The sequence below is a fragment of the Oryctolagus cuniculus genome, chromosome 17 (genome assembly GCF_051225735.1).
Source record: "Oryctolagus cuniculus isolate XC-2025 breed Fujian yellow rabbit chromosome 17, ASM5122573v1, whole genome shotgun sequence".
In the NCBI taxonomy this organism is placed as follows: domain Eukaryota; kingdom Metazoa; phylum Chordata; class Mammalia; order Lagomorpha; family Leporidae; genus Oryctolagus; species Oryctolagus cuniculus.
This window is the reverse complement of record NC_142883.1, coordinates 35,779,586-35,807,496: the sequence shown is the minus strand read 5'-3', so window position 1 is coordinate 35,807,496 and position 27,911 is coordinate 35,779,586. Positions and strand designations below refer to the sequence as shown.

Here is a 27,911-nt window from a genome sequence, read left to right as displayed (position 1 = left end):
AACTTTAATAATGAAAAGGCCATAACTGAAATGATGTCAACCCTGGATATGAATCTCTTAGCAACATGATGAAAGCCCCACTTGTAGAGCTGCACTTCTGGTCAGCAGCTGCATTTTTGTTTTAATAAAAGGAGAGAGGGTGCCAGCACACCAGTGCGATCCAAGACATGGTCGCTACATAAGCAGTAGGATTAATTGCTTTTCCAGAAAGCCGGAGTAAGCTCTCCTTCCACTGTCCCATCAGGATCAGCTTCCATAAAATGAGTGTAATAAGATAATGTATTACATACGCCAGTAACTCCTACCAGCAGTATTCAGCTGAACAAAGCCATACATATTTATATCAATCAATAAAAACTTCATTGCTACATATATTTCAGACATCACGTTTTAGCTATGTCTTTAAGGTGGAGATAAGGTAGACTATAAAGAAGCAAAAATGCATTTCCTTACTCCCTAAAGGATCTGTCCACCTTTCTGCTAGTATCTTCTTGCTATTTATGAGATTTTTAAAAAAGTAAACATGTATTAGGGATTTTGGAAAAACAGTTCCACCAATTTGAAGGCTTGGATTCACACAAATGTTAACTATGGGCACTTTAATTAGCACCTAGACAGTCAGCGTTTGATTTCACGATTGGTGGAATTGGGAGGTGTCAGTTGATTTTCCCATGCATAGATGTGGGAGGGTTCATTTAGGTTCCATTGTGCCACAATGATTCCAAAGGCTTATACCATCCTTTTGAAGTAAACTGGGAGGAAAAAGTCATTTCTAAATTTAAGAATAACACAGAAAGGAGCCTGACAAAGGTCACCTCCAGCCAGAAAGAGAACTCTTTGCTTTTGGTTCCACAGCCTGGCACTTATCCACTAAATCATTTGGATTTCCAGACCACAATCTGAATGTACCTCTTCACGGTTGCATGTCGGACAATCAAGTGATCTCTACAAACCCATCAATCATTCTAGAAACTGTAGGCTTAGGTTTATTTCACAGCTACAACACTTATGAGACTTATATTGAAATCCTGGCCCATTTATGAGTATGACACAATGTATTATTTTAGAAACTAAGAGCTACCCTTGGAAATTCTTTTAATAAAAAAAATAGGTCTTTGTCTTTAGGAGAGTTAAGGATTTTTGTTGTTCAATGAGTCTAAACCAAGCCTAAGACAGCCTCTTTACTCACAGTGATGCTGTTTGTTGAAATTATATAAAGGATTATTGAGATCGCTGCTTAAAATCTGGGAATAAACAAAAGTAAAATTATGATACTAAGCTAAAAATCTAAATCTTGCATGCCTTTTTAACTTGTGTATGTGTGTATAGCACTGAAAATATGTAAAAAGGAGAAATCCCTACTTTTATTCAGAAGTATTCTACAGTAGCTTTAGAAACAATAATATGTAGAATTATCTTATTCAAAGTAAGCTATCAGCTGCTTAAAATGTTTTAACAATATCAATATAGAGTTTTCTAAATTCTTGATAAAATCATTTTTTGTTGCAGGCATTACCTATCCTGAGAAAAAACATACAATACTATTCACCCTCTATTATGATGTCTCTGATGATTTCCAAATGTTTCTTTGCTATGCAGCAGAAGTATATGATTTCTGCTCCAGATGCTTCAAAAAGCAGTCCTAACAAAGAAACTTAATCTGAGCTGAACTTGGCACAGATTCCAAAAACCTATAGGATGATGTTTTGGAAGCTGCTCAAACAAAAGCTAAAACAGAAATATGCATCCACAGCCATATATCCCTAGCTGTTAGTAATAAATGAAGGACACAGACTTTTTCCATAAGTATAGGTGAATAGAAGTTAATGCTTATAAAACATAGTTTAAGTACCAAAACAGTATTTGAGACTGATACTTCTTTTTTTCTTTTAAAGTAAAAGCATCCATCTAATTCACAAGAAGGTAAAAATTAAATAAAAAATACTATACATGCTCTTTGAAAGCTATGCAGAAGCTTTGGTGCCACCTTTAAGGAATTATTTTTTATGATATGTAACACATTTATGGCCTAATCTAAAAGATTTAATATAGAGAGACAAGGGGACTTTGAGTCAGTTTCTTCTAGTGGACACGGAATAGTGGTATAGAAAAGTTTTGAGACTCATTTTGGAGTCCCAGAAGGAGAAGAGAGGGAGAATGGGCCGGAAGTAATATTGAGGGTACTTTAAAAAGTTCATAGAAAATGGAATTGAAAGATATTTATTTTGATTAAAACATTTTTAATCTATGCATATTTTGTTCATAATATATATTTCTGTGAACTTTCAAAATCTTAGGGGAAATTTTTTGAGGGAGAGATGGAGAAGAAGAGAGAGAGAGAGAGAACGAATGAATGAATGTGTGTGTTCCTATCCAACGATTCACTCACCAAATACCCCCATAGCTGGGGCTAGGACAGGGCTGAAGCCAGAATCTGGAAATGAAATCCAAGTCTCCCACATGGGTAGCCAGCATCCAACTAATTGAGCTGTCACCACTGCCTTCCAGAGTCTGCATTGACTGGAAACTGAGTCAGGGGCCAGAGCCAGGAATCTGATCCATGTATTCTGGTGTAGGATATAGGTGTCTACACCCCCAACGTAAATGCCTACTCCCCCAATAACATTTTGAAGATCCCTCATATTTGAAGAGCTAAAGCCTGAGAATTTTCCAAAACTCACAGAAGTTATCAAGCTGTATGTTCAAGAGTTACTACACCAAGAACAATACATACAAAGAAAAGTATACTAGGATCATCATAGCAAAAACTGTTAAACAAAAGACAAACACCTACAAGCAGGCAGGGGAAAGAAAGGACACATGATACTTCAATGAAAACAATGAAAGTCAGAAGACAATATATCAGTTTCAAAGAAAATGACTGCAACCCGGAAGTCCATACTAAGTGAAAACGTCCTTCAAAAATGATGGGAATTAAACAATTTCAAACATTTAAATATTGAAGGTATTCATTCACCAGCAGACCAATACTAAATATAAACATAGAAATATATGTAAAAATATAATTTGTTTTTACACATTGATTTTAAACCCTGAAATCTTATTAAATACACCAATTAGTTTTAATAGCTTTTTAAAAATTCTCTGCTTTCTACAAAGGTGATTGTGTTGTCTGTGAATAAAAAGTTTTATTTACTTTTAGTCTATAGACCTTTACTTTTTTTCTTCCTTTATTGCACAGGCTAGGGCTACTAGTACAATGTTGAATAGAAGTGGGGATAATCGAATATATCCTTACTTTGTTTCTGATATCAGGGGAAAGCATTGAACTGTTTACTGTAATTAATCATGTCGTTGGCTATAGGATTTTTTTTTGTAGATACCCTTTTTCCTCTTGTTTATTGAGAATAAGGGGATGTGGGACTTTGCAAATGCTTTTTTGAATCTATTGGATATGACTTTTTCACACTGACTTTTTAAAAAAAAAACGAATATAGATTCACAAGACATTGTTATTACAAAGTTCTAGTTTCTGCTATTGGTTACATCTTGTATGATATAATAGTATCAAAACCAGAAGATTGACAGTGACATGAAGTGTATTACAGATCTATGCTATCTTATTGTATGTGTAGACACATGTAACCACTACCATAATTAAAATACGGAGCCATTCTATCAGCACAATATTCTCCCTCATGCTATTTCACATTTATAGACATAGCCGCTTCACTCTGCCACAATTTCTTACCTCTGAAGACTCCCAGTTATTTTCTGTCTGCATAATTTTGTCATTTAAAGAGTGTTATGTAAATAGAATCACATGGTATATATTTTGGTGAAGGTTCTCCAGGGAGATAAAATCAGTAAGTATGGGAAAAGGGATTTATTGAATATGGAGGCTGAGCAGTCCCGTGATAGGCCATCTATCAAGTGGAGAATCAGGAAGGCTGGTAGCATGGTTGAATTCTAGTCCAAAGGCCCCAGAACCAATGGTGTAATTCTTAGTCAAGGCTGAAAACCAAAGAGCCTGAGAGCCGTTGCTGAGTCCCAAGTCCAGTGCCTGAAGAATTTGGAGTTCTGATGTCCAGGGGCAGGAGAGGAAGACATAGAGAATTCGCCCTTTCTTTGAGTTGTTGCTCCATCTGGGCCCCCAACTGGTTGGATGGTAACTGCTTATGTTGTTGGGGAAAGATTTATTTATTTATTTAAAAGAGTGACACAGGGGGCTGGCGATGTGGCTCAGTAGGTTAACACCCTGGCCTGAAGCGCCTGCATCCCACATGGGTGCCAGTTCTAGTCCCGGCTGCTCCTCTTCCAATCCAGCTCTCTGCTATGGCCTGGGAAAGAAGTAGAAGATGGCTCAAGTCCTTGGGCCCCTGCACCTGCATGGGAGACTGGAAAGAAGCTCCTGGCTCCTGGCTTCAGATCAGCATAGCTGCGGCTGTTGCGGCCATCTGGGGAGTGAACCAGTGGATGGAAGACCTCTCTCTCTGTCTCTACCTCTCTCTGCAACTCTGTCTTTCATATTAAAAAAAAAAAAAATCTTAAAAAAAAAAAAGAACTGGATTGGGCTTCACACCTTTGACCACAAAACCTATATTTAAAAAAGAAGAAAGAAAGAAAGAAAGAAAGAAAGAAAGAAAGAAAGAAAGAAAGAAAGAAAGAAAGAAAGAAAGAAAGAAAGAAAGGAAGGAAGGAAGGAAGGAAGGAAGGAAGGAAGAAAAAAAGACACAGAGAGAGGGAGAGAGAGATTTTTCATTTGCTGGTTCACTCCCCAAGGGGAGCCAGATTTGGGTCAGGAGCCAGGAGCTCCATCCAGCTTTCCCACATGAGTGGCAGGGACCCAACTACTTGGACCACCTACCGCTGTGTTCCCAGGCACAGCAGCAGAAAGAGGGAAGCAGCGCAGTCAGGACTTGAACCATTACAGTCATATGAGATGTCAACATCGTGAGCATCAGTGGCTTCATCTGCCACTACACCACAATGCCAGCTCTGGAGAAAACACAGTTCGAACTAAAAATTACATACTACTGCATACCCACTAGAAATGGCTAAATTTAAAAGACTGACAATGCCGAATGTGGGTAAGGATATGGAACAACTGGCTCTCTGATATACTACTTATGGGAGTGTAAATAGATATAATTACTTTAGAAAACTGGTTCTATCTACTGTATATGTTTCCTATAATCAGCAATTTCTCACCTATTAAATATCCAAAATATATTTACACCAAAAGATATAATAATCATTGTAACTGAGTTATTTATAATATTCAAAACTGTAAACAATGTAGATTCCCACCAAAAAGTAGAATTGATAAGTAATTATATATATCCATATATTGGGATACTGAACAAATAAAAATGGATGAAATGCTACTGATTGAGGCAACACCATGAATAAATCTCGCAGCATAATCTTGGTGGAAAAGTCAAGGGCTGATGTTGTGGCATAACAGGTGAAGCCAGCACCTGAGATGCCAGCATCCCATATGGATGCCGGCTTGAGACCCAGCTGCTCCACTTCCGATCCAGCTCCCTACTAAAGCACCTAAGAAAGCAGCGGAAGATGGCCCAAGTCCTTGGGACCTTGCACCCACGTGGGAGACCCAGATAAAGCCAGCCCCAGCTGATGTGGCCCTTTGGGGAGTGAATCAGTGGATGGAAGATTCTCTGTCTCTTACTCTGTTACACTGACTTTCAAATAAATAAATCTTAAAAAAAAAAGCTAAGCAAGAGAAGATGAACGATTCATTTACATAAAAATTTTTAAAATGCAAGGCAAATCCATGGTTTATAGTTAGGAAAGAGGGTACCTTTGGGGAGAGCAGGCGGAATTGGGAAGGGGCGCAGGGGACTGTGGGATAGTGACAGAGTTTGTGTTTGACCTGGGCAGTCGTTACACAGATGTGTTTACTTTCTAATGATTCATGCACTTGAATTTGGATTTGTTTACTTTTCTGAATGTGTTGTTAATCTACAATGGAAAAATTCACTGTTCAAAAGCATGCATTGGGCTTTTCATTTAAAATACATTGCACTTGATAATCGTTAGTGCAAAGGCTATAACAAACTGGGTTCTCCTTATCCCACCCCTTCCTGTTCCCTTCCTGGCTCCTTGTTCGGGAACCTGGGACCCAGTGAGCAGAGATGACAGTGGTGCAGCCCAGTCTCAGCCTCAGTGAGGAGCTGAGGGCTCTGCCTGCCCCTGAGTGTGCGTTTCCTCCCATCACGCGTCCGCCAGCATAGAAAGGTGAATGGAGACGCTGCTGTGTTACTAGTTCCAGCATCATCTCTGTCCACCTGCCTAGGAGAACTGGTACTTAAAACAGTGACAGAACTCTCCTCTTTGAGGTGAATGCCATTAAGTAGCCCTACCTTATTCCCCTCCAACCTTGGCTCCTGGTTGGCCACCTCTGGCTCTTTTCAAAACCCTGCCACTATCCCGAGTACTTCAATACCCACATGGACAATTTACCCAACTCCGCGGACCCCTCAGTTAGCTTGGCTGCTTCTTCTCAAGCTCTCCTTCACTCCACCTCTGCCCTAACTCCATGGCCGTCCTGGGGACGCTGCTTTTCATTTTGAGACCACAACTTACTCTGCTTGTAGCTTATTTATTTATTTATTTATTGACAGGCAGAGTGGACAGTGAGAGAGAGAGACAGAGAGAAAGGTCTTCCTTTTGCCGTTGGTTCACCCTCCAATGGCAGCTGCAGCCGGTGCATCGCGCTGATCTGAAGCCAGGAGCCAGGTGCTTCTCCTGGTCTCCCATGTGGGTGCAGGGCCCAAGGACTTGGGCCATCCTCCACTGCACTCTCGGGCCACAGCAGAGAGCTGGCCTGGAAGAGGGGCAACCAGGACAGAATCCGGCACCCCAACCAGGACTAGAACCCGGTGTGCCGGTGCCACAGGCGGAGGATTAGCCTAGTGAGCCACGGCGCCAGCCGTGTGTGTGTTTGTTAAAAGATTTATTTATTTATTTGAAAGTCAGAGTTACACACACACACACACACACACACACACAGAGTTCATCTGCTGGTTCACTCCCCCAGATGACCACAATGGCCAGAACTGTGCCGATCCAAAGTCAGGAGCCAGGAGCTTCTTCTGGGTCTCCCTCGTGGGTTCAGGGGCTCAAGGACTTGGGCCATCTTCTGCTTTCCCAGGCCATAGCAGAGAGCTGGATAGGAAATGGAGCAGCTGGAACTTGAACCAACACACATATGGGATGCCAGCACTGCAGGCAGTGGCTTTACCTGATATGCCACAGTGCCAGCCCCTCTTTGTGTTATTTAACATAATCAACACATGATAGTTGTCAATATTTAAGTGGCCCAATGTGGTATTTAAATACATGTGCCAATGTGTAATGTTTTAGATTTAAAAAAATTTTGTTTGATAATAGACAATTAAAATTTGTATATATTTATGGTTTATATGTACACATTCCAGGTCCTTTGGATAAACACACAGTAATGAGATTATTGGTTCATATGAAAGTTCTATTTTTAACTTTTTGAGGCCCCTCCATTGTGTTTTCCATAATGGCTATATGTGTGTATGTATGCATTATAATCAAAACACAAATTTTATTTCAATTGAAATGTCATGGTGCCAGCGCCGCAGCTCACTGGGCTAATCCTCCGCCTTGCAGCGCCGGCACACCGGGTTCTAGTCCCAGTCGGGGTGCCGGATTCTGTCCTGGTTGCCCCTCTTCCACGCCAACTCTCTGCTGTGGCCTGAGAGTGCAGTGGAGGATGACCCAAGTGCTTGGGCCCTGCACCCCATGGGAGACCAGGAGAAGCACCTGGCTCCTGCCATCGGATCAGCGTGGTGCACCGGCGGTGGCGGCCACTGGAGGGTGAACCAACGGCAAAGGAAGACCTTTCTCTCTGTCTCTCTCTCTCACTGTCTAACTCTGCCTGTAAAAAAAAAAAAAAAGAAAAGAAAAGAAAAAAAAAGAAAAGAAAAAGAGGCTGGCGCCGGCGCCGCAGCTCACTAGGCTAATCCTCCGCCTTGTGGCGCCGGCACACCGGGTTCTAGTCCCGGTCGGGGCGCCGGATTCTGTCCTGGTTGCCCCTCTTCCAGGCCAGCTCTCTGCTGTGGCCAGGGAGTGCAGTGGAGGATGGCCCAAGTCCTTGGGCCCTGCACCCCATGGGAGACCAGGAGAGTACCTGGCTCCTGCCATGGATCAGCATGGTGCGCCGGCCGCAGCGCGCCGGCCGCAGCAGCCATTGGAGGGTGACCCAACGGCAAAAGGAAGACCTTTCTCTCTGTCTCTCTCTCTCTCTCACTGTCCACTCTGCCTGTTAAAAAAAAAAAAAAAAAGAAAGAAATGTCATGGTAACAAAAAAATCTCAGTAACTACCAGGAAAACAGCAGCACTTGGGAAGAGGCACTGTGCAGGAGTCCAGAACGCGTGCAGGGGTGGGCGCGGCACTTAGGATGCTGCTGGATGCGGGCGTGCCTTATCCGAGCGTCTGAGTTCGAGTCCTAGCTCCAGTTCTGATCCCGGCTGCCTGCTAATGTGCACCCTGGAGGCGCCAGCAGTGGCTCAGGGACTTGGGTCTCTGCCACCACATGGGAGACCTAGACTCAGTTCTCCGCTCCTGGCTTCAGTCTGGTCCCGCCCTGGCTCTTGTGGGCATTTGGGGAGTGAACCACTGGATGGAAGGTCTCTGTCTCTGTCTGCCTTATCATGTGATCACACGTTTTCTGTGGCAAGGAGCTCTTGTCTTTCTCATCACTCACGTCGTTTTCTTTATCAAGTGGCTGTTCTTCCAACTGCCCATCCTCAGCGCCGTCTTCCTCTTTGTCCTCCTCTTTGTTATCATCAGATGGTGCGTCCCCAGCTCCATCAGCTGGGACACCGGGGAGTCTGCTGCCGAGCAGACGGGGCCTGAGGTCGCTGTCGGCCGGCCGCAGTTACCTGCGCTGGTGCAGGTGTAACTGGAGTCCTCGTCCAGGTCGATGAGATCTGCTGAGGCTGCATGGTGACACCCCCCTGGGGGGAAATGCCTCCAGGAAGAGGGGCCGATACCTGCAGCGTAACAGGAGTTGACACTCCACCAGGCTGTGTTTATGGGCTAACCTGTGCTAGCGCCACGGACTGCTGAGACGGAAAGGTGTCCTGGGCACCCTAAGCCGCCCTGAGCCCCTGAGGAAGCTGCCCTGCATTTGCTGGTATCCGCTGAGCGGGAGTCTGCACGCACGGGTAGCAACCGTTGCTGCAGCGGTTACCTTTGATGCAGTCCCGGGTTGCACCCGCCTAGGGTCAGGAATGCTAGCTTGTGCTGCTGGGCTTGCTCTGATGCGGGAATAAGGACGAGCAGGGTCTGGGCTTGTGCTTGCTGGGCTGATGTTGCTGTTGAACTTGCCATGAAAGCAGCTCCGCGGCTGGAGGAAATCCGCTAACTGCCCCAGGCTGCACTGGCTTATTCTCCCATAGGTTCTTAGTTCCATCAGGACTTGTTCATCCACTCCACCACCCAGAAAGATGTCTCTCACATCAGTAATACCAGCCTCAATCGCGGAGCTGTGGAATTTGGGCATAGTGTGTGTGTCTGGCAAATTTGCAATTTCCACACCAACTCAAATGAGGGGGCAACCCTGAGAAAGCACACACACCCGAAGGGTGACCCAAGTCACCATAGACTGGGGCCAAGCGTTCAAAGTCAATTCTGAAGGAGCCAAAAAAAAAAAAAAAAAAAAAAAAAACTTGAAAATGCCTTTAAAAAAAAAAGCCACACCCCTTCAGGGCTCCCGGGGGCATTGCCCACTCCCCACCTTGCACCACGAAGGGAAGCCACCATGGCTGTCACCATTGACATTCCCACCATTAACATACAAGAGTTCCCTTTTAGCCACATCGTGGAGTTGTGCATCTTTTTGGTAATGAGCCATTCCAGCAGGTATGGAGGGCTTTCTCCTCTCCCGAATGACTGGTGATATCAATGGGTTCATTGTTGGCCTTTTTATGTCTTTCAAGAAATGCCTACGGAGGTATGTTGCCCATGTTGAAGTCAGATTTTCTTCCGTTTCCATTTTAAATTGTTTGATTTCCAGATGAGATTTATGGCCTGCAAAATTCCCTCCCATTCTGTAAGTTATCTCCTCACTGTTGATGTGTCCTTTATTTTTTTTTTATCTTTTATTTAATGAATATAAATTTCCAAAGTACGACTCATGGGTTACAATGGCTTCCCCCCCCATACCGTCCCTCCCACCCACAACCCTCCCCTTTCCCCTCCCTCTCCCCTTCCATTCGATGTGTCCTTTATTGTACAGCGGTTATTTAATTTGATATAACCTGAGTCATCCATTTTTGCTTTTGTCGACTGTATTTTTGAGGTCTTATTAAAAAAAAATCTTTGCGGCCGGCGCTGTGGCTCACTAGGCTAATCCTCCGCCTAGCGGCGCCGGCACACCAGGTTCTAGTCCCGGTCGGGGCGCTGGATTCTGTCCTGGTTGCCCCTCTTCCAGGCCAGCCCTCTGCTGTGGCCAGGGAGTGCAGTGGAGGATGGCCCAGGTGCTTGGGCCCTGCACCCCATGGGAGACCAGGAAAAAGCACCTGGCTCCTGGCTCCTGCCATCGGATCAGCGCGGTGCGCCGGCCGCAGCGCGCCGGCCGCGGCGGCCATTGGAGGGTGAACCAACGGCAAAAGGAAGACCTTTCTCTCTGTCTCTCTCTCTCACTGTCCACTCTGCCTGTCAAAAAAAAAAAATCTTTGACAGATCACTTTTTTTCTCTTTGCTTCCTTTTAGTAGTTTTCTAGATTGAGGGTCTGTTTTTAAATCTTTAAATCATTTTTAGTTGGTTTTTGTACATGTTGTGAGAGGAGAATCTAATTGCGTTCTGTTCCATGTGGATATCCAATTTTCCCAGCACCAATTATCAAAAAGACTGTCCCTTCTGCATTTTGTATTCTAGGCAGCGATGTCAAAATCAGTTGATAGGAAATGAAAGGATTTGTTTCTGGCCTCCTTGCTGGTAAACATGTCTGTTTTTATGCCAGTACCATACTGCTTGATAACTATAGTGTTATAATATAGTTTCAAACCAGGGTGTGTAGGCCTCTAGCTTTGCTATTTTTGCTCAAAATTGCTTTGGCCATTTTGTATCTTCTGTTGCTCCATACACATTTTAAGATTGGTTTCTCTATATCCAAATGTGAAAAATGACTGGAGTTTTGATAGGGATTGCATTGAATCTGTACAACACTCTGGGTAGTGCGGGCATTTTGACAGTGGTAATCCTTGTAATCCGCGTGCGCAGGACATCTTTTCCTTTATTTGGTCGTATTCAGTTTCACTTTTCAATGTTTTATACTTCTCAGCGTGTGCATATTTCACCTCCTTGATTACACCACTTATTCCTTATGTAATCTTTTATTTGCATGGTTTTAAGACTTGTTTGCCCCAGTAACTGGACCATGACCTCTAGTATGTGGTTTTGCAGCCCATCGCATTCCCAGTGCCCAGTACAGTATATAACTACTAGTTGAATGAATGAATTTAAAATTGTTGAATAAATGAATTTAAAAATCCAAAAGTTTAATAATCTTTATAACTTTCTTAATATAGTTGGTTTTTACTTAGTGAATTATTCAAACTATTGCTTAACAGTATTCAGTTCTAAAACTATGTAACATTCTTGGGACAAATCAATTTGCAACTTTCAAAATTCTAAAACCTTATTTAATATCCTTGATAATTTAAAATGGGTCACATCCAATTATTGCATATCAATTAAAGCAAAATAAAACTGGAAAATTAAAAAGAAATATTCACAGAGAAAGAAAATAACTCAATGACACAATTTATAAAAACTGTGCCGTTTTGGAAACAATCCTTGAACTTGTTTTTCTGTGGATTGATGTTTTGAATTTGTTCTACAAAGTCAGACAACATGCCTGTAGCAAAGAAGTGATTTCTATCTGTTACTCCTAAAAGAGGCTGGAGGTGGCGCAAGCTGCATGAACTCCAGTTGCACAGTAAGGACTCTGGGTTAGACTATGCAGCAGTGCAGCCGCTTCCTGAGTTTTCCAGCTCCTCTTGCAGGCTTAAAATACAGCCTGATTCCATCCTTAAGACTACAGAGCCTTGAAGTGTCAATTCAGGAAGGCAGAGACTTGAATCTTCAAGTGATAATATGCCAAAAAATGTTTTTAGCGCTCTTGTGAGCGGCATGTGCCCTTTGAAACCCCACATGACAAATTTCTAAACTCAGTGAGCTTTCCTCTTAAAAATTGTATTTCACCATAACTTGATAAAGTATTATTATATAGCAAAATTCTTGGGACCGGCGCCATGTCGCACTAGGTTAATCCTCTGCCTGTGGTGCCGGCATCCCATATGGGCTCCAGTTCTAGTCCCAGTTGCTCCTCTTCCAGTCCAGCTCTCTGCTGTGGCCCAGGAGTGCAGTGGAGGATGGCCCAAGTCCTTGGGCCCCTGCACCCGCATGGGATACCAGGAGAAGCACCTGGCTCCTGGCTTCGGATTGGCGCAGCTCCGGCCATTGCAGCCATTTGGGGAGTGAACCAATGGAAGGAAGACCTTTCTCTGTCTCTCTCTCTCTCTCTGTCTGTAACTCTACCTGTAAAATAAATAAAATCTTGGCCGGCGCCATGGCTCAACAGGCTAATCCTCCGCCTAGCGGCGCCAGCATACCGGGTTCTAGTCCCAGTCGGGGCGCCGGATTCTGTCCCGGTTGCCCCTCTTCCAGGCCAGCTCTCTGCTGTGGCCCAGGAGTGCAGTGGAGGATGGGCCAAGTGCTTGGGCCCTGCACCCGCATGGGAGACCAGGAGAAGCACCTGGCTCCTGCCTTCGGATCAGCGCGATTCGCCGGCCACAGCGCGCTGGCCACGGCGGCCATTGGAGGGTGACCCAACGGCAAAGGAAGACCTTTCTCTCTGTCTCTCTCTCTCACTGTCCACTCTGCCTGTCCAAAAAAAAAAATAAATAAATAAAATAAATAAATAAATAAAATCTTTTTTTTTTTTTTTTGACAGGCAGAGTGGACAGTGAGAGAGAGAGACAGAGAGAAAGGTCTTCCTTTTGCCGTTGGTTCACCCTCCAATGGCCACCAAGGCCAGCGCACCATGCTGATCCGATGGCGGGAGCCAGGTGCTTATCCTGGTCTCCCATGGGGTGCAGGGTCCAAGCACTTGGGCCATCCTCCACTGCCTTCCCGGGCCACAGCAGAGAGCTGTCCTGGAAGAGGGGCAGCCGGGACAGAATCTGGCGACCCCACCAGGACTAGAACCTGGTGTGCCGGCGCCGCAAGGTGGAGGATTAGCCTAGTGAGCCGCAGCCCTGGCCCAAATAAATAAAATCTTAAAAAAAATTTCTTCAGCCCTATTCATATAGTTTACAGAAAAACCATTTATAAATGAATTTTTAATGGCTAAAGCCAAATGGTGGCCAAAATACAGCTATGCATATATTAGCTAATTAAAAAATATGTGCATACCCTTTTGTAAAGTTTTGTAGTCAGGATATAATGATGAAAGAAAAACTGTACACATTCTTTTTTTTTTTTTTTTTTTTTTTTGACAGGCAGAGTTAGAGAGAGACAGAGAGAAAGGTCTTCCTTTTCCCTTTGGTTTACTCCCCAGTGGCCACTGCAGCCAGCGTGCTGAGGCCGACACACCATGCTGATCCAAAGCCAGGAGCCAGGTGCTTCTCCTGGTCTCCCATGTAGGTGCAGGGCCCAGGCACTTGGGCCATCCTCCACTGCCTTCCCAGGCCATAGCAGAGAGCTGGACTGGAAGAGGAGCAACTGGGACTAGAACCTGGGGTGCTGGCGCCACAGGCAGAGGATTAGCCAAGTGAGCCACGGCACCAGCCTGTACACATTCATTTTTACAAAATTTAATACTCATTTGCTTATCTAGAAATCCCCCCAAATTAACTGTATATAATCATAGTTGATTTAAAGTTTAAAAAAGCCCTGCTAGAATTTGAATGCTGGCTAAAATTTGCTGGTATGTGGAACACACAGTGTGTGTTGTCAAACATTAATAATTGTTCCTTCATTGATTTTGTTCTCTCTGAGTTGTCACTACCATATCGTGAGAGACATGCTTTTCTGAACTCGTGAAGCTCTAAACATTCTTAAGAGACAAAAAAAACTTCAAGAAATTGAGTATAGCAATTTGCTAGTTAATTGTTGTGGCTCCTCAATAATAGAAATATTGGGGCCGGTGCTGTGGCATAGTAGGTTAAGCACCTACCTATGGTGCCAGCACCCCATTTGGGCACCGGTTCTAGTCCCTGCTGATCCACTTCCAATCCAGCTCCCTGTTGACAGCTCAAAAAAGCAGCAGAAGATGGCCCACGTGCTTGGGCCCTGCACCTTTTTTTAGAGACCAGGAAGAAGCTCCTGGCTTCAGATCAGCCTAGCTGTAACAGCTGTGGCCATTTGGGGAGTGAACCAGCGGATGGAAGATCTCTCTCTCTGTCTCCCCCCACCCCTGTCTGTAGCTCTGCCTCTCAAGTAAATAAATAATTTTTTTTAAGATTTATTTATTTGAAAGTCAGAGTTACTCAGAGAGAGAAGGAGAGGCAGAGAGAGAGAGAAGGAGAGGCAGAGAGAGAGGTCTTCCATCCGCTGGTTCACTCCCCAATTTTCTGCAAAGGCCAGAGCTTCGCCAATCCAAAGCCAGGAGTCAGGAGCTTCCTCTGGGTCCTCCACATGGGTGCAGGGGCCCAAGGACTTGGGCCATCTTCTGCTGCTTCCCCAGGCCATAGCAGAGAGCTGGATCGGAAGTGGAGCAGCCGGGTCTTGAACTGGCGACCAAATGGGATGCTGGTACTGCAGGTGGCAGCCTAACCCACTATGCCACAGCGCTGGCCCCATAAATAAACCATTAAACAGTAATAATAAAATTATTGAGCAGGTAAATGTTGGTATTTAAAACCTTCCAAAATGTGTACTTTACGTATTTTTGTACAGAGATTTATGATATATCACACTTTTCTGATTTGGTAAGTTGGTTGTGCTTAACATCTCTTAAAATTTCCTAATGACCAGGGTCATGGACGTAGACGATTCAGGGCGTCAGACTGAATCTGTGCTGGCTCTGGAGCACAAGTGGAACTGCCTTTCTTGACTCAGTCCTGTCTGGCAGTTTCTGTGGCTAATGATTTGTCTGTTTCTCGTGGAAGAAACGTGCAGAAAAGGCAGAGCGTCAGCCCCAGATGAGAGGAACCTGAGAGCTTTCTGCTGTCATTCTATTCACTTGAAGCTTGAAATATCTCATAAACTTTTGTTTGCCCTAAAAAATTCCAATCATCTTAAATCCAGTGCTGAACTTTCTTCATTAAAAGTGTGCTGCCTGCTTTCATGTGCATCTATTTCCTCTTAGCCCAGTACGACTGGCTAGATGTAGATAGTGCTTCAAATTTTCCAGTGCTTCATTTCATTCTTCAAAATCCTCAGGAGCTGGGCAGCACAGATATTATTTCTGATTTATAAATTTAAAAAACGGAAGTTCTAATACATTGATTTGTCAAAGTCCATCTAATAACTCCAGTCTGGCAGTGAGACACAGTGAACAACAAACAGATCCAGAGGCTTTGTGGGCAGTTAGTCTTGCATTTCAAACCTGAATCTCCTACTGGTGGGTCTTAGTTTCTTGCTGTGTAAAATGACTACTGACCGTCGTGAGAAATAAATTCAGCAGCACACAGGATACAGCAGTCAGGTTTCCAGGCCCGCTGTTCTGTCCACCACTCAGTCCCTCCCTGGAGCGTGCGCTCTGCAGTGTGCAGGAAGCTGGCCAGGACGCTTTCCTACACGCATGCCCTCTGTGTGCGCGCTGAGGCCAGCAGACCCCGCAGCTTGCTTCCCATTTTCGGAGGACAGCAGCTGAACTCTGGAGAGCACCACCAGGTCGCCCAGCACAGTCACGAAACCTTTGTCTTGATTATTAACGGAAAAGGTTCTTTCCTGTAAGGGAGGCGATTTTCCCCCTTGTACTTAACACCGTGACACGGGAGGAGATCAAGATTCTGAGAACCGAGTAGCTGGAGATCAGGAGGCAGAAGCAGGCAGCTGGGTGGTGTGGTGGCGCCGAGGGAGGGGAGGGGAGGTCAAGGGCTGCGAGCACCCTGGGCTCCCGGGGCTCCTGTCGAGGCTGGCGGCGCTGGGGGTCCTGGGCCATGAGTCCCACCCTGCTTCCCATGCCAGTCTGCCGCTGCTGCGCACCCGGGAGGCGCGGGTGAAGACTGTACTTGGCCACCCGCAGGGGCGACCTGGCCTTTGTGGCAGTTTGAGAGTATAACAGTATTATTTGTTACAAACAGAAACTTTAACAGGCATGTTTCGGTCCTCCCCTCTTTCTACACCCGCAATAAACCCTGTGTCGGTGGGGATACAGAACCTCTCTCAACTTTTACGTCTTCTTTAAGGACTGCTATGCTTACTCTCTCTCTCTCTGTGTCTCTCCTCTCTCTCTCTCTGTCTCTCCTCTCTTTCTCCCTCCTCTCTCTCTCTCTTTCTTCCTCCCCCCCCCCTTCTCTCCCTCTCACACCACCCCCAAAGACTGTTAGGAATGGGGTATGAGGCCCGGCCGCTTCTACAGCCGGGTTAGCACAGTGTATGGCGGGCAGTTTACGAAGGAAAGGGGAAATCTCTAGAACTGACGAGACTTCCGGAGCAGTGGGTAGGACTTCGTGGCAAGCAGGCTAGCACCAGTCCCACCCTCTGTGCACAGACTATGGTCAAGGGAATTAGCCTCCCATGTGTCGGTCGTACCTAGACAGTAAGGGAATTACAGTGGTAAAGCTCAGACCAGCACCTCAGCTCCTAATCCGGGCTGCTTCCTGCCGTCCCAGGGAGTGTTAACTCTTACAGGACAGGAGTTAAGGTCCCTGGAGCCCTGAGGTAACTGACGTCTCGTTGTGAAGGGGAATGGATACGCCAGCGAGCGAGCTGCCTGTCGGGTTGACATGCCGTAAAACAAGAGAAAAGCAGCACTTGGGAACAGTCTACTTTCTTTTTTAATTTACATGTAATTCACAGGCAGGTGCGCACACGTGCTCACACACGCATGTACACACACACACCCCATTTTCTGGTTCTTTCCCTAAATGTCCACCACAGCTAAGGCCGGACCAGGCTAAGGCCGGGAGCCCAGAACTCCATCTTGGGTTTCCCACATGGGTGCCAGGGTCTTAAGTACTTGAGCCACCCCCTGCATCTGCTCAGGGCACACACTAGTCAGAATCAGGAGCCAGAGCCAGGAAGCAGCCACTTCAGTGTGGGAAGCAGGCAACCTAGCTCACCCCAGGAAACTTTTTTCAAGGGAGAAAAAAAAAAATAGTGGGACAGAGTGAGTCCTGGATGCAAGGCCAGATTGCCGAAGTTGGTGGAAAGATGCATTCCAGGGCCCGCAGACAGTTTATACCGAACATCTAGCATTGATTCCACTGAGCAGCTTTGGCGGAACAGCGTCTTAATTGGGCTGTATTTGCGATATTGCCATCTTTTATAAGTAGACGCTGCTCATTCAATTTAACATACCATTTGTCAATTCATAATGAGTTCTTTTGGTTCTTCAGTAACTAAATCCGCTGATGCCGTCACTCACCTTCTCCACGGTCCAGTTCTGTTTTTAATGATGAAGAAAAGATCAGTTCAGATAATAACAAAAATATTTCCACTAAAGAAGCAATATTTTCACTCTTAGATCTGTAGAACACGTTTACAACCTATCATAAGTACTTTATTTATAACATGTTTGCCAGTACCTCATCCCTAGCGTAATGTATGGCTCTGTGAGGATTTAGTTCCTTGATAAAATATAAAATCATAAGCATCATTCCCTATATCCCGGTGTTCAGGAATAGGAAGGATAACCATCTGAATCTGGGCACTCCGAACTTTTAATCCGATTGTAAAGCTAAGTCCACCTGAACCCTTCTTGGGTGCGATTTCATTTCTAAGGCTGCAATAGCTCCATGTGTAGCCAAGTCTCAGCCCCAGGGGCAGACAGATTACCAAAGACTCTGGAGATCAGAGTGAGGCACATCCTGCTTAAAACAATTACGCTGAAATCGTCAGGTTGCAGATGGCAGCCAAGTTGGCGCAGTTCATTTCCTGCAAACTTACCTAACCGCGAGTATGGACATAGAATAAGCAAGATGTCACTGTATGTCGTTCCTTTGGGAAATCCCCACCCCAGATGGGTATTTTACAAATAGCATTCTGTGGGTTATCCGTAAAGAAGCTCAGGAAATGTAATTGTTAAGTAAATATTTTAGTGAAAAACATGGATTTACTAAGTGTATTGTTAGACTTTTGTGGTTATTCTGTTTATCTTAATCCAATTCAAGAGGAAAGTAATATGCACGTTTAAGTAGTGGATTTCATCTTTTCCTCCTTTGCACCATTTCATCAATAAAAGTGGATGGTAAAACAGATCAAAATAGGTAAGCAGTGCTTGATTTATAAATTGAACACTTTACCTCTTTTAACTCAACTTCTGAATGGTGCATTATAACATACACATAAAGAAGCAGCTTAATAAGCATCATTATCAATTATTTCAGGCATTCTTCTGCATAAAAACTGATTTTGACTGAGCAAAATTCATGAGCTTTTTCTAAGACAGTTCTTTGTAGTGTGTTTGCATAATAATCAGGTCTAATCTGTTGGCAAACAAGTAAAGGACAAATGAATAAGGTCATCATTTTGGTCTAATGCTGCTTAGTGCAGTTTTAGCAATCTGCTCAAGACAAAAGGTGGCCGCTCAGAGACAGCCAATTACGCCCTGGTGTGGCAGATGAATCTTTAATGAGGAATCTGATTAACATTCAATAATAAACATGCAGGCGGGGAAAATGACCAAGCTAACCTCCTGCAAACATCATCAAGGAAGGCTTTGTTCAGATTGAGGTCACACTGGTATTCCAGAGAGGCACATTAAGATACAAGTTTATCAAATGTGTTAACATGGACCCCCTAGAAAGACAGAAAATCCCCATTATGCAAAGACTACCTTTTGAGCAGCAGACTTGACCAACCAGTTCTGCAAACAGTCGACTAAACGATTTTCCTGAGTTCTGGTACTATTTCATTTTCAGAGCAGTTTCATATTCATTTGGTTTGCCCTTGGAACGTGGACAGCATAATGTAGTTGTGCTGTAGAAGACTTAGCAGTTCCATGGCTTAAGTTTTTCTGCCAATGTTCCATTGTGAGCGACCTGTTAGGACTCTGATTTCTCTGGACTTGCGGTCCTAAAGTGCTGTGGATTCAAAGGAGTTTGAGAATTGTGTCTTATACAAATAAGCATTACTTAATAAAAGATGGGGAAAATAGACAAGGATATCACAAACTGTTTTTAATAAAAACTTCCTTGAAGTAGAGTAAATATATAGAAAAGTACTCTATGTATTTTCACAAGGTGAGTGTACCTATTAGCCCTTAATCAGATGAAAAAAAGGGCCGGCGCCGTGGCTCAATAGGCTAATCCTCCACCTTGCGGCGCCGGCACACCGGGTTCTAGTCCCGGTTGCCCCTCTTCCCGGCCAGCTCTCTGCTATGGCTAGGGAGTGCAGTGGAGGATGGCCCAGGTGCTTGGGCCCTGCACCCCATGGGAAACCAGGATAAGTACCTGGCTCCTGCCATCGGATCAGCGCGGTGCGCCGGCTGCAGCGGCGGCCATTGGAGGGTGAACCAACGGCAAAGGAAGACCTTTCTCTCTCTGTCTCTCTCTCTCACTGTCCACTCTGCCTGTCAAAAAAAAAAAAAAGAAAAAAATCAGATGAAAAAAAAAAAACACACACACACACACACAGAAAGAAATAGCATCCTGGTAGTCCTTTTCAGTCGCTGGATTCCTGCCTACAGCCCACCCAAGTGACTTTCTTTCTTCTTCTTCTTTTTTTTTTTTTTTAAATTTTTGACAGGCAGAATGGACAGTGAGAGAGAGAGACAGAGAGAAAGGTCTTCCTTTACCGTTGGTTCACCCTCCAATGGCCGCCGCGGCCAGCGTGCTGATCCGATGGCAGGAGCCAGGTACTTATCCTGGTTTCCCATGGGGTGCAGGGCCCAAGCACTTGGGTCATCCTCCACTGCCTTCCCGGGCCACAGCAGAGAGCTGGCCTGGAAGAGGGGCAACTGGGACAGAATCCGGCGCCCCGACCGGGACTAGAACCTGGTGTGCCGGCGCCGCAAGGCGGAGGATTAGCCTAGTGAGCCGCGGCGCCGGCCCCAAGTGACTTTCCACACTGAATTCATTTTGCCTGTTTTGACCTTGTGTCTTACCTTTTCTCTCAAAATTATGTTCCTGAGATTCCTCAGTGCTTTTGAGTATAAATACAGTTCCCACATTCTCTCTGTGCAAATATGTCATTGATATATCCGGTCTCCTGCTGATCAGCATTTCAGTTTTTCACCCATTCCACTACTGCTTTTGCCTTCTAGCTACTTTGACTCAGGCTGCTACAAGCGATTTGTGTCTTGTAGTGAACATCCACATCCCTTTCTGTTGGGTGTATATCCAGGAATATTGTTGGAGTGTAAGATACGCATTGTTCAGTTTGTAGACACTGTGAGACAGTTTTCCAAAATGGTTGTACCAGTTCCCTTTACCATTGTGAGGAGGATTCGGGCCACTCCGCATCCTCGGGATCTTTAGTGTTTTGTTTTCATCTTAGTCATTCTGGTGGGCATAGAGTGGTGATTGAGAGTAATTTAAAAAGTTCAGGGAAAATAGAATTAAAAGTTTAATTTGGTGCAGAAAATTTTGAAATCTGTACATAATGAGGGATCATCAAAAAGTTCCTGGAAAATATCTTTTATGAAAATGGTGCATGGATTTCAAAATTTCTTGCACCAAAATAAACTTACTTTTAATTCTGCTTTTTCCATGAACGTTTTAAAGCACCACATATTATGTTTTTTTTGTTGTTGTTTTAAAGATTTATTTGAAAGTCAGAGTTACATAGAGAGAGGAGAAGCAAAGAGAGAGAGAGAGAGAGAGAGAGAGAGAGAGAGAGAGAGAGAAGTCTTCAATCCTCTGGTTCATTCCTCAATTGGCCACAACAACCAGAGCTGGGCTGATCCAAAGCGAGGAGCCAGGAGCTTCTTCTGGGTCTCCCAAGCTGGTGCAGGGGCTCAAGGACTTGGGCCATCTTCCACTGCTTTCCCAGGCCACAGCAGAGAGCTGGATGGGGAGTGGAGCAGCCGAGACTCAAACTGGCGCCCATATGGGATGTCGGCACTGCAGTTGGTGGCTTTACCTGGTACGCCACAGTGCCGGCCCTGCACATATTATGTTTTAATTTATATTTACCTGGTGACAAATGGGATTGAGCATCTGTTTACACTTTTATTGGCCATCTGAATACTGTTTTTTGTGAAGTGCCATTTACATCTTTGGTACACATTTTTTGTTCCAAGCTGAATGGCAATATCTCCTGAATATTATTATTGTTATTATTATATTGCTGATTATATTAACTAGCAAGTAAGTATGAACTAAGATTTTGCTTTATTTCAGAAATATGACAGGAATTGAGATATGTCTGTGTTTAAGTTCCTAAGTTTATACTGAAGCTAAAAAATCCACAAAAATCATTAGTTTAGGATGGTAGTGAACCAACTTATTATAATAATTGTAGTAAAGGCATCAAGCAATTATCCTGACTTTCCTATTTCAACTGTACCTTTTGAGTGATCAAAGAGTAGATAAAGGGAGAATTCCTTCTAAGAGTGCTCTATATGATAATTAAAAATGGACTGATAGATTGGACCATCAGTATTTTGCAACTTGTCATGTATTAATGACCCTAGGCACTGAGCATCAATGGCTCTTAACATCCAGAAAATAGGCCGGCACCGCGGCTCACTAGGCTAATCCTCCACCTAGCGGCGCCTGCACACCAGGTTCTAGTCCCGGTTGGGGCGCCGGATTCTGTCCCGGTTGCCCCTCTTCCAGGCCAGCTCTCTGCTGTGGCCAGGGAGTGCAGTGGAGGATGGCCCAAGTGCTTGGGCCCTGCACCCCATGGGAGACCAGGAGAAGCACCTGGCTCCTGCCATTGGATCAGCGTGGTGCACTGGCCGCAGCGCGCCGGCCGCGGCGGCCATTGGAGGGTGAACCAACGGCAAAGGAAGACCTTTCTCTCTGTCTCTCTCTCACTGTCCACTCTGCCTGTCAAAAAAAAAAAAAAAAATCCAGAAAATAGAGAGAGACATTATGCTTCTTGATGGAAGAACACAACACCACCAATGTGACAGTTTTGCTTAACCCAAATCTGGACAATCCACTGGATGCAACTCAATTTATGAAAAATCCCAGGAAGACAGTGCAGCCAAATATTTTTGATATTAAAGGAAAAAATAACACCAGTCTAGAATTCTGTACCGAGCTAAATTATCTTTCAAGTGAAAGAGAAATGAAGACTTTCTCAAACAAGACACGAGGAAATTAGTTAATGGTAGACTTGCCATGCAAGAAATGTTAGAAGTTTTTCAGAAACAGTACAGATCAGTTATAGGCTGAATTGTGTCCTCCAAAAATTTATATGTTGAATGTGATTTTTTGAACTTGGGAATAGGACTATTAAAGAGGTAATTAAGTCAAAACAGGTCACCAGGCTAGGCCCTAGTTCAATGTGATGGTGTCCTTGGGAGAACAAGTTAGTTTGCCAACAGAGAATGACAGTAGACAAATGCACCCTCAAACCGAGGGCTCAGCATGTAAGAACACAAAGAGCAAGATGCTGTCTGCAGGCCAAAGAGAAAGGCTTCAGAAGGAATGAAAGCAGTGAGCATCCCAGTCATGGACTTGAGCCCCCACAAGTGTGAGAAAATAAATTGCTCTTGGTCAAGTCATACAGTCTGCAGTATTAAAACATTTTTGGCAACTAATACCACCATAAACTTAGATTTATATAAAGAAAAATAATTAGAAAAGGAATAAACGAAGGCAAAATGCAGTCTTTTTTAAATTGTCACAATGAATTTTTTTTTCAAAATAATAATAGCAACAAATGTATTCAGTGGTTAAAGCTTATGAAAAAGAGAAATGAATAATAGCCAGGTTAAAAGAGATTATTGGGAATACCCTATTATAACGTACTTGGCACTACCAATGAAATGGCAGTGTCATTTCAATGAAGACTTAACTTAGATGTAAACTTAATGTAGGAAGATCTGAATAGGTGGAGCACACAGAGTTTTTAGGGCATTGAAACTATTCTGTACATAATGATGGATGCATGTCATTGTATACTTACCCGTAAACTATAGAACATCAAGAGTGAATCCTATCGGCGTAACACACCAGCCGTAGCGGCCATCTGGGGGATGAACCAACAGAAGGAAGACCTTTCTCTCTCTCTCTCTCCCTCTCTCTCTCACTGTCTAACTCTGCCTGTCCAAAAAAAAAAAAGTGAATCCTAATGTAAACAGCTATGGAATTTGGGCGACAGTGATGAGTCTATTGGTTCACTGATTGTGAGAGTGTACTGCTCTGGTGTGCAGTGTTGATGTTGGAGCCCGTTATGCATTGGGGAGAGCGAGTGAAGTGGGAACTCTGTATTTTCTACTCAATTTTGATGGGAACCTAATATAGAAACTTTATATTTCAAAAAGTCTTCAATACAAGTTCAAGAACGTTTACCCTTCTGTTTCCTTCTAAAAGTTTTAACTCTTACATTGAGTCTCTAATGTATTTAACTTTTGTCTATAATGTGAGATAGTAGTTTAACTTCATTATTTTCCATGTTTTCCTAATTAAGCATGATATAATTATGTTTTTCATAGATACACGTTTATTAGTTTGAGGAACTTCCCTTCTATTTCTAGTTTACTTAGCTTTTTTTAAACCATGAAAGTGTATTGGATTTTGTCAGATGCTTTTTCTGCATCTATTGAGATGATCATGTAGTTTTAATCCTTTGTTATGTTGATGTCATACATTATATTGATTTTCACATTTTAAGCCAAGATTCCATTCTTGGGATAAATATTACTTGGTCCTAATGAATAATCCTTTTCCCATGTTACTGGATTCAATTTGTTGGTGTTTTGTTAAGGATTTAATGTACAAATTCGTGAGGGATAATGGTCTGCATGTAGTTTTCTTGTGTTGTCTTTATATGGTTTGGGGCTCAGAGTAATACTAGCATCTTAGAAGGAGTTGGGAAGTGTTTTCAATTTTTAAAACACAGTCATGGCCGTCGCTGTGGCTCAATAGGCTAATCCTCTACCTTGCGGCGCCGGCACACCGGGTTCTAGTCCCGGTCGGGGCACCAGATTCTTTCCCGGTTGCCCCTCTTCCAGGCCAGCTCTCTGCTGTGGCCAGGGAGTGCAGTGGAGGATGGCCCAAGTGCTTGGGCCCTGCACCCGCATGGGAGACCAGGAGAAGCACCTGGCTCCTGCCTTCGGATAGGCGCGGTGCACCGGCCACAGAGCACCAGCCGTGGCGGCCATTGGAGGGTGAACCAACGGCAAAAGGAAGACCTTTCTCTCTGTCTCTCTCTCACTATCCATTCTGCCTGTCAAAAAAAAAAAAAAAAAAAAAAAAAACACACACACACACACACACAGTCATGTTGCTTAACAATGGGGAGGTGTTCTGAGAAATGAGCTACTAGGTGATTTTCTTGTGTAAACATCATAGAGTGTACTTATACAAACTGACAACTACAACATGACTAGGCAATATAATCTTATACTGCTCAGTATACAGTCCATCATTATGCCTCACATGAATGTATATGTAAAATTCACCAGTGAAACCAGAGTCCTGGACTTTTCTTTATGGGAAGGTTTTAAGTTAGGAGTTTGCTTTCGTGTCTGATTATAGATCTATTCTGATATTTTATTGAGTCAGTTTCAGTAGTTTTTGTCTCTTAAGGAATCTGACCATCTCATCCAAGTTACCTAATTTTCTTTTGTCATATAGTTGATCAGTTTTTATTTTTCTAAAGTTGGTAGTATTTGACTTTTTTTGTTTTTAAATCAAGATAGCTGTCAATTGTGTTGAAGTTTCCAAAGAAATTTTTAAAGATTGCATGGTTCATCATCCTCATACTCTTACTTTCAGTCTATTTGTGTCTTTCAATCACAATTGTCTTTTATAAAAGACATATAAATAAACATTTAAAAAAAACTTATTTTGTCCATATCTTTTTGATTGGCATAGTTAATCCATTTACATTTAATGTAATTACTGATAAGATTTATGCATGCCATTTTGCTGTTTATTTTCTATGGCTGTGTATTTTTGCTTCCTTCCTTAATTATGATCTTTCTTGCTAGGTATTTTTTAGTGTACCACTTTAATTTCCTTTTAATTTTACCATATTTTTAATTCCTCTTATGGTTGCTCTGGAGATTACACTAGAATCTTAACTAAAAACAAATTAATTCAGATTAATATTAACTTAGTATCTTTAATATCTTTAGCATCAGCTCATCATCACAGGTTTATAATTTCTACAGTTATCTTGTTAAAGAAGAAAAGGAATATGAAAATACATACACGACACTGTTTTTTATATTTGTCTCCGTAGTTACCTTTATTTATGCTCTTTGTATCTTCATATATGGGATTCTGAGTTACCATTTCGTGAGTTTTTTTTGTTCTTTTTTTTTTTCCATTTTAGTCTGAAGATTTGCTAATAATGATTTATCTGCTTCTGTTTTATGAAGATGTCGTAATTTCTTTTTTTTCTTTTTTTTTTTTTTTTTGGACAGGCAGAGTGGACAGTGAGAGAGACAGAGAGAAAGGTCTTCCTTTTCCGAAGGTTCACCCCTCAATGGCCGCCGCAGCCGGTGCACCGGGCTGATCCGAAGCCAGGAGCCAGGAGCTTCTCCTGGTCTCCCATGCGGGTGCAGGGCCCAAGCACTTGGGCCATCCTCCACTGCACTCCCAGGCCACAGCAGAGAGCTGGCCTGGAAGAGGAGCAACCAGGACAGAATCCGAACCTGACCCCGACTGGGACTAGAACCTGGGTGCTGGCGTCACAGGCGGAGGATTAGCCTAGTGAGCCGTGGCGCCGGCCTTTCTCCTTTTTTAAAATAAAGCTTTCTAGTTTGAGATGATTGTAGGTTGACATGCCATAGCATGAGATAGTAGGAGACCCCAAGACCCTTTCTTCAGTTGTAGAACTGTGGTATAGGAACCAGGGTGCAGAGAGCGAGGCCAGGATTACACCCAATCCCCTGCCCACGGGGGTCTCTCAGTTGCCCGTTTATTGTCACACCCACTTGGCTTCCACCTGCGCTCGGCTCATGCTCTGGTCGCTGTTACTGAACAGTTTAAATGACACCTGGTAACCACGCTGGTGTCCAGACCCTCTGCCCTGGGTTTGTTGGCCTCACTTACTTGTTGGGCAGCTTTTTCGGACTAACTGTAGGCTCTGTCGGCCCGCCATCGATGTCTCTTTGGGTTTTTAAAGTTCTTGCGGTTCTAAGCTGGCTCACCTTGAGTTAGAGGTCGGTCAGGGACCAGAGATGGCCTGAAAGGCCTGGCACGTCCGCCAGGGGAAAGCGGGAGGGAGGCCGGCCACCTTTCCCTTCGGGTTTGCGCAGGCCCGCGGGTCTGCGGCAGGGGACTGACTGCGGCCCCTGCTCGCCCACAGCTTTGATTTGCGCACAGAGTCTTTAACATTCAGGAAGACCCCAGAGATCCTCCAGGTTCCCGGGGCTTTGCTCTCCTCCAGTCTTGCCTGGTAAACTCGGCACGCTCTTCCTGTTTCCCCCACTGAAATCGGGGCTGTGGGCAGCTGTGATGTTGCGGTTTCAGCGGTGTGCCGGGGCCACTCCCACCCCGGCTCTCCCAGGGAGCTGCAGGTCAGGGTAAGATACTGACTAGGCTGTGGGGACTCAGTTACACGTGCCGTGAGGAGGTAAAGAATATTGACAGTTCTAGACTCCGTCTCGTTGTCATAGCTACACAAACCACCTTCAGTAAACCCAGAGCGGCAGCGATAATCCAGCATTTGCGCACAGCACGTCTGCATGAACAGTCATTTCAGGGTTAAGATTTCCAAACATCTTGGTGTTTAGGAAGCAGGGGCCAGTGTTGTGGCACAGTGGGTTAAGCTGGTGCAAGCAACACTGGCATCTCAGAGTGCTAGGTGGAGTCATAGCTACCCTGCTTCCAATTCAGCTTCTTGCTAACGCACCTGGGAAGGCAATGGATGATAGCCCAAGTGGTTAGGTCCCTGCGATCCCTGGAATTTCTGCCTATTGGCTTTTGCCTGGCCCAGCCCTGGTTGTTGCAGGTATTTGGGGAGTGAATCACAGATAGAAGATCCCTCCCCTGTGCCTTTCAAATAAGTCAGTAAGAAAGTAAATCAATCAATCAATCATTACATTAAACATGTCAAAAATAATACCTGGATTTGGGTGTCTTAATACTATGTAAGACATGAGAGTAAAAAGTGGGTGCTTTCTCAGAAATGCAGGTGATGGCTATATTCAGTTAACATGCGTGATAAATAATGGCATAATTTCCTAACGCAGTACTGTAAGAGTACAGTATAGATGGATATGAAGGGTGTATAACTGTGAGAAAGTCATGTTCGCAAGAGAATTCCTACTGGTCTCCACCAAAACAAGGTTATGCTTCCCCTCTTGTCTAAGCTTCTTATCAGGGAAGACTAAGGAACAAAACCTCATTACAAAGTCTTTATTAGATTTCCAATTGGGGAGGGTAAATTTTAAAGAATAAGATACAGAACTTGCCAGAACTTTTCAATGTTCCCATATTGCCAGTTTTTTCCTTCCTTGGAAGAGAGACAGCCCAATTTTTTTCCCACAGAGAAGTATTAATTGTACGGTGTAACTCACCAGCCCCACGTAGGAATAGTACTTAACTGTGCTCTTCCTGCGAGCTCTCAATTAACTGTATGCTTATAAATGGTGTTTCCTCTGGATGTGCACTGAAAATCACCTTATAAAATCCACAGCGGCAG

The 27,911-nt window shown here is 44.0% G+C and overlaps 1 pseudogene; it reads right to left on the bottom strand.

Annotated features, from left to right (window-relative positions):
* LOC127484376 (transcription initiation factor IIA subunit 1 pseudogene) overlaps positions 1 to 26,366 on the bottom strand; it is a 28,037-nt pseudogene extending 1,671 nt beyond the window's left edge.
* Between the last annotated feature and the right edge of the window lie 1,545 nt (positions 26,367 to 27,911).